This window comes from Alosa sapidissima, chromosome 1 (assembly GCF_018492685.1).
Source record: "Alosa sapidissima isolate fAloSap1 chromosome 1, fAloSap1.pri, whole genome shotgun sequence".
Lineage (NCBI taxonomy): Eukaryota > Metazoa > Chordata > Actinopteri > Clupeiformes > Clupeidae > Alosa > Alosa sapidissima.
In genome coordinates this window covers 35012214-35024259 of record NC_055957.1, presented here as the reverse complement: position 1 = coordinate 35024259, position 12046 = coordinate 35012214, and the positions used below count along the sequence as shown (strand labels likewise).

At 47.1% G+C, this 12046-nt stretch overlaps 1 long non-coding RNA gene across 2 annotated transcripts; it reads right to left on the bottom strand.

The window, feature by feature from the left end:
- Positions 1-9883: 9883 nt before the first annotated feature.
- Positions 9884-11663, bottom strand: LOC121720929. Of its 2 annotated transcripts, XR_006034663.1 has the most exons (4): positions 11449-11663; positions 11316-11369; positions 11163-11224; positions 9884-10960 (listed from the first exon to the last, which is right to left on the bottom strand). It is a non-coding gene; the product is annotated as an uncharacterized LOC121720929 (long non-coding RNA). The 2 variants fall into 2 exon arrangements; XR_006034661.1 differs by having other exon boundaries at positions 9884-11224.
- Positions 11664-12046: the final 383 nt, after the last annotated feature.

The following is a 12046-nucleotide window of genomic DNA, read 5'->3' as shown; positions in this document are numbered from 1 at the left end:
CAGCGGGGGGGCTACAGATCAAAACGAAAAACGATGGTTCCATGCTATCCATGTGGGGTTACATGTCCACCAAGTTTCGTGTACCCCGGTCTTTCAGTGTCCCGGGAATCATTGACGGAAATTTGGGCATGCGAAAAAGAAAAAAAAAAAAATAAATAAAAAAATAAAAAAAAAAAAAAAAAAAAAAAAAAAAATAAAATCTGACTAAACCTATATGACCGCCGCTTCGCTGCGCGGCGGTCATAATAACACAGAGAAAAAAAAAATCAGATTTGTTTAGCTTTCCCTGACTGTTTGTATGTTCTGTTCTTCGGCTCCAGCTCTCTGGTGGTCTTGTTTTGAATCAACTCTCTTTATGACGTTCCTGAGCACGGTGTGCCAGATTTCATGGTGTGCATCCGTCACAGGCCTGGGGAGCTAGAGGGGAACAGGGCTCTGTGTGTGTGTGTCTGTGTGTGTGTGTGTGTGTGTGTGTGTGTGTATCGTGCGTGTGCGTGTCTGTGTGTGTCTATCATGAGTGTATGTGTGTGTGTGTGTGTGTGTGTGTGTGAGACAGCTGATTTTTAAACAGCCATCACCACATTCAGATAGCTCCACTTTGTGCTTCAAAGACAGTGCCTCACATAGCTAAGTGTTGTAATATTCAAACAGAACGTAGAAGAAAGGAATATTTAAAATATTCAAAAACAGTCAGAACAAGAAAGCTTTAATCAAGTGAAATGAAGTGATGAATGTGTTCATAACGAGTGCTGTAGCGCAACAAACGTTACATATAAACAGCAGGATGGTTTACATGGCTCCACTGAGCCAACAGCTGTGAGGGGGACAGCATGAATGTCTAAGATTGTGATGTTTTGATTGATATAACACATTAGCTGCTGTTTCTGGAAGCAAAACATGGGCACACAAACATATTGGGTGATTTTCAGTGGTTTATATATACCGTCACAATCCCATGACCTGTATGGCGGAGATTGCAACAGTTTTAAACCTCTTTAAAATCGCCTACAAAAAGGACCCAAAGCGGCCATATTTGCCCTAGCTTACATTTCCAATCCACTGGACCCATGTCATTTTTAAATCAAATATTGATCAAGTTTTCACAGTTACTGGCCCCAAATGATGGAATTCACCTTATTCAGGCGACGGGCATTGTGTAAACCAAAAGAAGACTACAGGGTTAAAGTGGGGTGGAACGGGGAGAAACGCAGTTCTACCACCTCAGATAAATGAATAATATATTCTGTCATGCCAATGAAATGAATATTGTTAAAATAAATGGTGAGTTAATGTTTCGCGTGTACAGAGGTGACCAAGAAGCTAGCAATTATTGTCCAAAATGTATTGCTACACCACAATACTCAATATGTTGTCCAACGTTGAGTCATTTTTCCACTGGACACTGGATTTCAGGGTCCCCCCACCTGCCAAATCCCACTTTAACCACTGCCTACAGGGTGCACTGACTATGGCTGTTTCTCAAAGTCGAAGATCCTCGAGGATTCTTGCTTGGTAGAACTGAGCCCTGCCGAGTCAAATCTTTCAAAGGCGATGAAAGGCTTCTTCTTAGCATTCAGAAAACACAATAGAACAGACTAGCGGGTGTGCAGGAAGCTCTGCAGGTGTGCATTAATGAAAAGCATCCTGCATGCTTCTTTTTGAAAAACAATGAATGCACCACTGCCATTCTCCCACGTTAATAAATTAAATTATAAAAGTTTGATTCATTTGCTAAAATAAACCACAGAGCAGCAACCATTAAGTACCTAAACTAGATGTACCGCATAGCGGTACAAAATATGACCGCCGCTCAGTCCTGTACATCCGTTCCGCGAAAATAAATCACACTTCAATTTGTCTCCATATTTTACTCCATCCCCCACTCTTGAAACTTTTGTGTATGCTTGTTTGGCATGCCTGAGTGTGTGTGTGCGGCTGCATAGAAAGTAGCCTACTGGTGCTGAAAAGGTGAATAGATTGTAGAATAGCCAAAGAAGATGTAGCATTGTTATAAAACCTTTAAAATCTCTAAACAATCACAAGTAGGGCAGTTCATCACAGTTCATCCATTGCAACTGGATTGATGAAAGGTCACTTACAGTAGGCTACATTGTATTTGGGAAAAGCAAAAGGTATCAGCATAATGTTATTTATTTATTTATTTATTTATTTATTTTTTATGTATTTTTAAACAAAAACCTCTCTGTCAGTTCCATGCCGTTTTCAACAGCTATCAAAAACAAAGGTCATTTTTGGATGGATGGATTTTTTGTGAATGTTTCTTCTTCTACATAAGGTTTTAGTCATCTTTAGTTCATGTAATACTTTATGGTCAATGCACAAATTAAGTAACAGTAGTCTGAAACGTTATTGTTAATGCACAAATTAAGTAACAGTAGCCTAGTCTGAAACGAAATGCTGTTTTACATCTAACCAGTGGTGCAAATAACTGACATGTCCAAATGGGCCTTGATGAAATGCGTCGCTAGACTGTTCATACACATTTTAACGGGCCAAAGTTGAAGAGCTTTTGTCCGTTATTGTTAGTGCAAATATAGGCTGATTCATGTTCCCTTGCATTGTTTAACTGAGGTCCATGGCTAGTCTGGCTTTCATCAGACCAAGCTCAATCTTTTAAGAAATCAAAAAATAAATAGCGGGCAGATCAGGCTGGGTTCACCCAGCCTAGTCCGATTGTGACCACGGGAGTCAGATGACAAGAGTCTTGACTATAGAGTGCTCGACTACGCCACTTGGGGCCTTTCACACCAAGATGTATTTTAGCTAGACCTCCAACACCTTGATTTAGACAAGAGGGCTCTCGCACACAGATAAGCCAGTAATGACAGAGACGTGGTATTTCAATGAAAAAATAAACAATATTTATTCACAAGCAATTCAGTTAAAAAGTCAGTCTTGGGTTTGATTCTCAGGATGGAGTGCAGTACATATTAGGCCCAATAGGCCAGCAAGAGGAAGGTAGTGGCTGCCACCAGGAATATTACATGTAATCAAGTAGGGTTAATTTGATCAGCTGTTCGGGAGCGGTTACCTGTCCTGGAAGAGGAGTGAGACCGACACACCACCCGTGCTGCGGATTCTGTTGCCTATTCACAGACACACACACACACGCTCGCATAGGCACAGGTACTACAAAGAGTGATCACTGCAAATAGTGAGGTGCACGTTACCACTACAAATACTGTGTGAAGTACACGAAGAGGAGGACTCAGATCCGGCGACCTGCCCCGCGGAACAGCTGCAACACTCTGTTTCTCTGGAGGGGAGAAGGGAAGATATGGTTGCTATTGGCAATAACTGGCTGGGTCAAGAAAGCTAGATGTTAGCATTACTACCATCACACATTACCGCAGCAAAATACTGGGGCAGCCAATACCACACCTGTTGCCGACACACCACGACGGAGGGCAAATAAATGAAACCAGCCACGCCTATGTTTAGGCCAAATCAATCGGACAAACAAAACAAAATAAAGAAAACAAAATGAGGCAAGAGCTACAATTACTTAAATCTACAGGAGGCAAAGCAGCAGTGGCAATCTTTCTAAAGGAGTAAACAAACACAGTTAAAATCCATTGTTTATGGTAAATACAGCCTAAACCAATACAGATACAATACAACACGGTTTCCTTTTACCTCTAGGAATACAGCACTCAACATGAATGGAAATGGGACTCCCTGGTATCTCTCCAGTACGCAAACCTACATAAAATCACACACAAGCATCGCTCACATACAACATAAAAGGTTATTGGCTAGTTAAATCACAAGGACTTACAGCGAAACATGACACATTATAGTAGATCCAGTTACTGTAAACATGCATATAAACATACATATGTACACATGCACACACACATATTACATGGCAAACCTTACTGAGATATACAGCCAATGTTACCTTAACGCATCTCCCAATAGAAAGTGCAACCTGCGCGTACACGGCGTCTTTTCAGTCAAGACCTACGTTAAAGACAATGCTGTGAATGTGCGTGAAGGCATTTACAAAAGGACCATACAGTTCAATCATCTACGGTGTAGTGCTTGTAAATACCTTCGGTAGATCAACAAAACACTACCCGGAAGCGTCTGGTACACAGCCAAATACCTGTTGTCAAACAGTTGCACTTTAAAAACAGCTGGCTAAAATAACATGTTTGCAGTGAAAAAGGAGCATTGGCACATACCTTTCATAGGTGACAGCACAGCGAACACAGTGTAGGGAGGACGTACGGAGCCTAGGGATCACTTACTAGCCCACCTCCGGTGCCGGTCTTATAGAAAGTGCCATTGACGCTAATGAGTACATAGCCACCTGCAAGCTAACTGGAGGGCGTGACCGATAGGAGAGGAGCTACGGTGAGAACAGGAGGACAAACTTGGTACAGCAGTTAGTCTGCCGGTTACATTCTACCCCCCCATTCTTTATCGGCGTCCCGCAGATAAATAAAAATAAAATAAAGCACTGGATCTAGGACAACAAATAAAAACAGGGTCCTATTAACACCAGGGTCTGAAAACTGCTGTCATATTACTGCTAGAGCCAGGTACCTGGGGGTTCGTAGCCCCGTCTGTCCTACTCACCACTGATACCGGGAGCCGATGGAGATTTCCATGTCTTCCAGCAGTGGTCCGGGAGGTCCGCCGTGGAGCTAGGGCGCCGTGATCAGGGCTAGCTGCTGTAGGAGTTAATGGAGCCGGAGCAGACGGGTCGACTTGCACCAGGGGGCTAGATGGATCCGACAGTTCAGGGGGAGGGGCCACTGGGTCAAGATGGGCAGGCTGTGTCTGGACTCCGGGTGCCCTCACCACGACCCACTGACCGGTGTGATCTTCAGTCTCATGATCAGCTGCTATCATAGGCTCCAAGGGTACATCGGGAGGCTCTGGGCGGTGGTTTTGGCGGGCAAGCTTTAGCATCACCCGGTGTACTTGCCGACTCCCATTGAGGTCATGCACGGGGGCTACGGAGTATACCACACCACCAGGGGGTGGGGCTCGAACCACTTGATGTAGGATTGGGCTCCAGGCGTCCTGGATCTTGGTGCGCCCTCTCACTCCGTGGTCTCGAAGATAGACGAACTGTCCTACCTCCAATGGAACATTCTTGGCTCCTTGGTCATGCCGTTCCTTCCTCCGTGCGGCAGCCGCCTGCAACCTTTCCTTAGCACCATGGAAGACCACGGTTAGACGTCTCTGGTGTTCCTGCACCCACTCACTCACTCTGCCACCTTCTGGTTCTGGTACCCTGCCCAAAAGGAAATCAATAGGTAGTTGAGGCTCCTGACCAAACATTATGAAATGCGGAGACTCACCCGTTGACTGATGGATTGTGGTGTTGTAGCTGAACACCAACTGAGGGAGATACTCAGGCCAATGGCTCTTCTGCTCAGCCGAGAGCGTGCGCAACAGATCATGCATAGTGCGGTTAAACCGCTCGCACTGACCGTTGCCCTGCGGGTGGTAAGGTGTCGTCCGAGTCTTTTGGATCCCGTACAGGCTGCATAGCTGATAAATAACAGCACTCTCAAAACAGCGGCCTTGGTCAGAGTGCAGCCGAGCGGGGACCCCGTATCGGAAAAACCACTCCCGGACCAGCACATTGGCCACTGTCGCCGCCTTCTGGTCCCGGGTGGGCACCGCCTGTGTGAACTTAGAAAACACATCAGTTATAATTAAAACCTGTTCCTTACCATCTCTGGAGGGCTCCAGAAAGGTGAAGTCCACTGCTAGGATTTGGTTTGGGCGGGACGCTAGCAAGTGTCCCATGGGCGCATGGGGCTTGGGGTGAGCGGATTTGGCGAGGGTACATCGCACACAGTCTAGACACCACTGTCTGATGTCTTCCCCCATTCCCGGCCAATAGCACCTCTGCCGCACTAACTCGGTAGTGCGTTCGATGCCCTGATGGCCGTGATCATTGTGCAGCTGCTTCAGCACGTCACCCTTTAGGCATGCTGGCAGCAGCAGTTGATAAAGTTCCTCACCCCCGTCAGGCCGGTGAATCCGGCGGTAAAGCAGACCAGCAGTTTCCACCATGCGATCCCAGTGGCGGAACAATACCTTGGTTGGTCCAGGTAGACGTTCACGGGCTGTAGAGTTAGGTGGTTTCTGCTCTCGCCAGAATGGGAGGAAGGCCCTGATAGTCGGGTCTGCCCCTTGTAGTGCCTGCAGATCCTCAGTGGTATGAGAAGGAAAGACAGACATGGCCGCCTGGGTCACCTGAAGACATTCCTCTCGTCGAGCAGCTTGTTGTACGGCCACAGGTAGAGCAGTTCCGACCGCTAATAGCCCTGAAACAGGGTTGGGGCCTTCTGCAGGGGGCTGTCTGGACAGAGAGTCTGCATTCTTATTTGATCGACCAGAACGGTATCGAATGGTGTAGTTGTAGGCAGACAACTCAGCTACCCATCGCTGCTCGGTCGCTCCCAATTTGGCTGTATCCAGATGGCTTAGAGGGTTGTTATCAGTCCAGACTGTACACTGTTGGCCCCACAAGTACTCCCGGAACTTCTCAGTCATTGCCCATTTCATGCCCAGGAATTCCAGCTTCATGGAACTGTAGTTCTTCTCGGCAGGGCTAAGACTCCGGCTGGCGTAGGCAATTGGGCGAACTTTGCCTTCCTGCTCTTGTGAGAGCACTGCTCCAAGCCCGATATGGCTGGCATCCACCTCAAGGATGAAGGGAAGAGTGAAGTTAGCAAAAGCCAGGGTAGGTGCGTTCACTAACCTCCTCTTTAACTCCTGGAAACTCTGCTCAGAGGCGTCTGTCCAGGCTCCATCTAGCCGTGGTCCGTGGCCCTTCCTCGTCTTAGTCCCTGCTAGCTCAGCTACCAGACGATGTAATGGGGCCGCTAGTTTTGAGAACCCCTCAACAAACCGCCTGTAGTAACTCGCAAATCCAAGGAAAGACCTCAGCTCTGAGACAGTGGTAGGATGAGGCCAGTTGGCAACGGCAGACACCTTGGCTGGATCCGTAGACACGCCGTCACAGGAGATTAAGTGGCCCAAATACTGGACCTCCTTCCTGAAGAAGCAGCATTTCTCCAGTTTTACCTTCAAGCCTTCTTTCTGGAGTCGGCTCAACACCAGATCTAGGCGGGACAGGTGGTCATTTATGCTAGACGAAAAAACAATGATGTCGTCCAGGTACAGCAGGAGTGACTGACAGTTTTGAGCCCCAAACATCCTCTCCATTAAGCGCTGGAAGGTGCCTGGAGCATTGCACAGCCCAAAGGGCATTCGATTGAACTCAAATAGCCCAAAGGGCGTGCAAAAGGCAGTCTTTGGGCGGTCTTTCTCCGTTACTGGTACCTGGTTATAGCCACTAGTCAGATCTAGCGTGGAAAACCACTGTGCCCCAGACAACGCATCTAAGGACTCCTCAATGCGGGGAAGTGGAAAGGCATCCCTCCGTGTCTTGTGATTGAGTTGTCGGTAATCCACACACATGCGAAGGCTGCCATCCTTCTTCCTCACCAGAACAATAGGAGAGGCATAGGGGCTACTACTTTCCCGGATGACCTGACTATCTAAAAGCTGCCGTAAGTGGGCCTTCACAGCATCATAGTCAGAAGGGGGGAGACGCCTATACCTCTGCCTAATAGGCCTGTCATCTAACAGGGGAATGTCGTGTGACAGCAGGTTGGTACAGCCAAGATCACCCTCAAAAGCTGAGAAAACTGACTCATGCTTCAGCAGGAAGGCCCTCACGTGTTCTTGTTCAGACTCTGAGAGCACGGATAAGTCAATGGCCTGGATCTGCTCAGTCACACAGTTAACCTGTCCAGTGTGGGCCTTAAGGGTAGCCGTAACAGTATTAGTGCCCTGAACAACCTCAGTAATCCCTGTAGGGAGGCTTTCCACTGTGACATGGACCACCACACCTATTGAACTACGGGGGTAAAGTGTAGCACGAGAAAACCCAACATTAACAATAGGAATAAAAGCTGTACCTCGCTCTACATGAACTAGGGCAGGTGACACAAGAACGCCCTCAGGTAACGAATTTGTAGCTGGTTCAATAAGAACGGCAGAGGCGTTACCGAACTGGGGAGAGCAGGTGGCGGGCACCAACTTGACAGTACCGCCAGGTATATGGATGGGCCTCCGACCCCTAACTTTAACAATCCCCGTTTTAGTTCCAGGGAAGTTGAACTGGGCTTGGTGGCAATGCTGCAGGGCTCTCTGCCATGGAGGTGAAGCATGAACCACTGGTGGGAGATCGAACAGGGCGGGGCCATGCTGGCCAAATAGTTCATCATAACATTCTCGAATGATATTCATTCCCAGCACACCGGGCACTGCAGATGAAAGAGACTGACCTGGTGGATCTTTGACTACCAACCAGCCACGATGAGGGATTACCCTCCCCAGCAACTCAACCGTGAACTCTGCATAGCCTGTGTAGGGTATTTCTAAACCATTTGCAGCGCGAAGCTGCAACCAATGACAATGCTGGAGCTGGTCTTGAAAATTATCCACAAAGAAACTTTCCACCATAGTGGACACCATGGACCCTGTATCCAATAAACAGTTAACAATTACTCCCCCTACCCTAACAGCTACCTTGGGACACTGTCCAACAAGAGACAACACCGTATGGCGTGCCGGGTTGTGACCCTGAGAGCCCATATTGCCCCCACCCAACGTGTGGCTCTGCACATTGGAGGGAGCTAGTTTTCCGTCAGCTGAGAGGTGGAAACGGAGTCTCCAGACTGACGATGGGTTTGAGGAGCTAAGGGCTGTGCTGAAACCACTCGCTCATTGTCACACTCCCTTGCATAGTGACCAGGTTTTTGACACCGCCTACAGATGACTGGGGAAGGGCGGCTGGACCTGACATGGCGTGCAGGTCCCTGCAAAGCAGTCAAACTGCTAGTTAACAGATTAATCTGTTCCTGTTGTTTCAGCAACATCGCTCTCAATTCTGCCATTTCTGAACTAGCCAGGTTCACCGGGGGTGGGGGAATATACTGACCTCTAGAGGTCTGCATAGCACAGAGGGAAGGGACTGAATAACTTCTACCTCGGGGGAAGTCGCTGGGCCTACCTTCACGCTCCCACCGAATGGCTGCAGCCCGCACCTCTAACATGGACAGCCCTGGAGTCTGACGTACCAACCGCTTTAATTCTCTACGAAGATCAGAGTCGATGACATGCTCTACAAACTGATCACGCAGCAGCAAGTCAGATTGGGGCACTGATCCAGGGGAAGTTTGTTTAACCTTATCCATTAAAGAGAGAAGAGCATGAGAATACTCCTGTAGGGACTCGCCATCAAGTTGTTTCCGGGAGAAAAACTGCTCTTGTAAGGCAACATAAGATGTTGAACATCCATAAAGGTCTTTAAGGATAGATACAATTTGGTCTGGGTCTTCCCTCTCTGCCCTAGGCCTATAGCGTATCTCATCCTTTGCTTCACCATCCAAATGATCAAACATAAAATAGGCCTGGTCACGTGAACCCAAATGTCTTGCACGCACACACGCATTCACTTCTTCCACCCATTCATCAATACCAACACCGGATCTGCCCCTGAACACAGGACATTTCCTTTCCCTAGGGAGATACAGCAATCGCTCCTTGTCCGCTTGAAGCTGCCGCACTTGCTCCCTCAGTTCCTGTAACTCTTCAGCCATAGCTGAAACAGAAGGGCTAGATTACTTCTGGGGTGGCCACAAGAGGGTGCGGTGAGGTGGTGCCTCAAGGTAGAATCGTCAGGTCCCCCGATGTGCCAGCTGCTGCTTTGCCTCTATTACCTGCTTTACGGTATATTGCCTCTCAAACAATAGCAAAAAGAACACAACACATAAACATATAAGGGGGGGGGGGGGGGGGGGGGAAGACAAAAAAAAAAAAACAAATGAAATACACGTCTCTGTATACTAATCCTGCCGACTACGCCAGATTGTGACCACGGGAGTCAGATGACAAGAGTCTTGACTATAGAGTGCTCGACTACGCCACTTGGGGCCTTTCACACCAAGATGTATTTTAGCTAGACCTCCAACACCTTGATTTAGACAAGAGGGCTCTCGCACACAGATAAGCCAGTAATGACAGAGACGTGGTATTTCAATGAAAAAATAAACAATATTTATTCACAAGCAATTCAGTTAAAAAGTCAGTCTTGGGTTTGATTCTCAGGATGGAGTGCAGTACATATTAGGCCCAATAGGCCAGCAAGAGGAAGGTAGTGGCTGCCACCAGGAATATTACATGTAATCAAGTAGGGTTAATTTGATCAGCTGTTCGGGAGCGGTTACCTGTCCTGGAAGAGGAGTGAGACCGACACACCACCCGTGCTGCGGATTCTGTTGCCTATTCACAGACACACACACACACGCTCGCATAGGCACAGGTACTACAAAGAGTGATCACTGCAAATAGTGAGGTGCACGTTACCACTACAAATACTGTGTGAAGTACACGAAGAGGAGGACTCAGATCCGGCGACCTGCCCCGCGGAACAGCTGCAACACTCTGTTTCTCTGGAGGGGAGAAGGGAAGATATGGTTGCTATTGGCAATAACTGGCTGGGTCAAGAAAGCTAGATGTTAGCATTACTACCATCACACATTACCGCAGCAAAATACTGGGGCAGCCAATACCACACCTGTTGCCGACACACCACGACGGAGGGCAAATAAATGAAACCAGCCACGCCTATGTTTAGGCCAAATCAATCGGACAAACAAAACAAAATAAAGAAAACAAAATGAGGCAAGAGCTACAATTACTTAAATCTACAGGAGGCAAAGCAGCAGTGGCAATCTTTCTAAAGGAGTAAACAAACACAGTTAAAATCCATTGTTTATGGTAAATACAGCCTAAACCAATACAGATACAATACAACACGGTTTCCTTTTACCTCTAGGAATACAGCACTCAACATGAATGGAAATGGGACTCCCTGGTATCTCTCCAGTACGCAAACCTACATAAAATCACACACAAGCATCGCTCACATACAACATAATAAAAGGTTATTGGCTAGTTAAATCACAAGGACTTACAGCGAAACATGACACATTATAGTAGATCCAGTTACTGTAAACATGCATATAAACATACATATGTACACATGCACACACACATATTACATGGCAAACCTTACTGAGATATACAGCCAATGTTACCTTAACGCATCTCCCAATAGAAAGTGCAACCTGCGCGTACACGGCGTCTTTTCAGTCAAGACCTACGTTAAAGACAATGCTGTGAATGTGCGTGAAGGCATTTACAAAAGGACCATACAGTTCAATCATCTACGGTGTAGTGCTTGTAAATACCTTCGGTAGATCAACAAAACACTACCCGGAAGCGTCTGGTACACAGCCAAATACCTGTTGTCAAACAGTTGCACTTTAAAAACAGCTGGCTAAAATAACATGTTTGCAGTGAAAAAGGAGCATTGGCACATACCTTTCATAGGTGACAGCACAGCGAACACAGTGTAGGGAGGACGTACGGAGCCTAGGGATCACTTACTAGCCCACCTCCGGTGCCGGTCTTATAGAAAGTGCCATTGACGCTAATGAGTACATAGCCACCTGCAAGCTAACTGGAGGGCGTGACCGATAGGAGAGGAGCTACGGTGAGAACAGGAGGACAAACTTGGTACAGCAGTTAGTCTGCCGGTTACACATAGGCACCCGATATTGTTTAATTTTCCGATTGAGATATACACGCTCTGGCTATTCTAAATGCAAAAATGCATCAGGGAGTTATGACAAAACGGTAACTAACAAACTAGATCCTAATAGAAAGCTGTTAGCTTCCCTAAGCTACAGGTAGGATTATAAGGTAGGCCTGTTTACAACATAAATTGTCAATAGGCTATGCTGGCGACACAAATAAAATCTCCTTTGGAAACCAATGGCTTACGCCTTACAGTATCAAGCGGACTTAAACTGTCATATCGTGGCGAAAAGTTGTAATAACATTCACGCAGCTCCATGAGTCAAGGAAAGCGCGAATGAAGTAGCCACTTCTAAATGGGACCCACTACACAGTAGCTTAA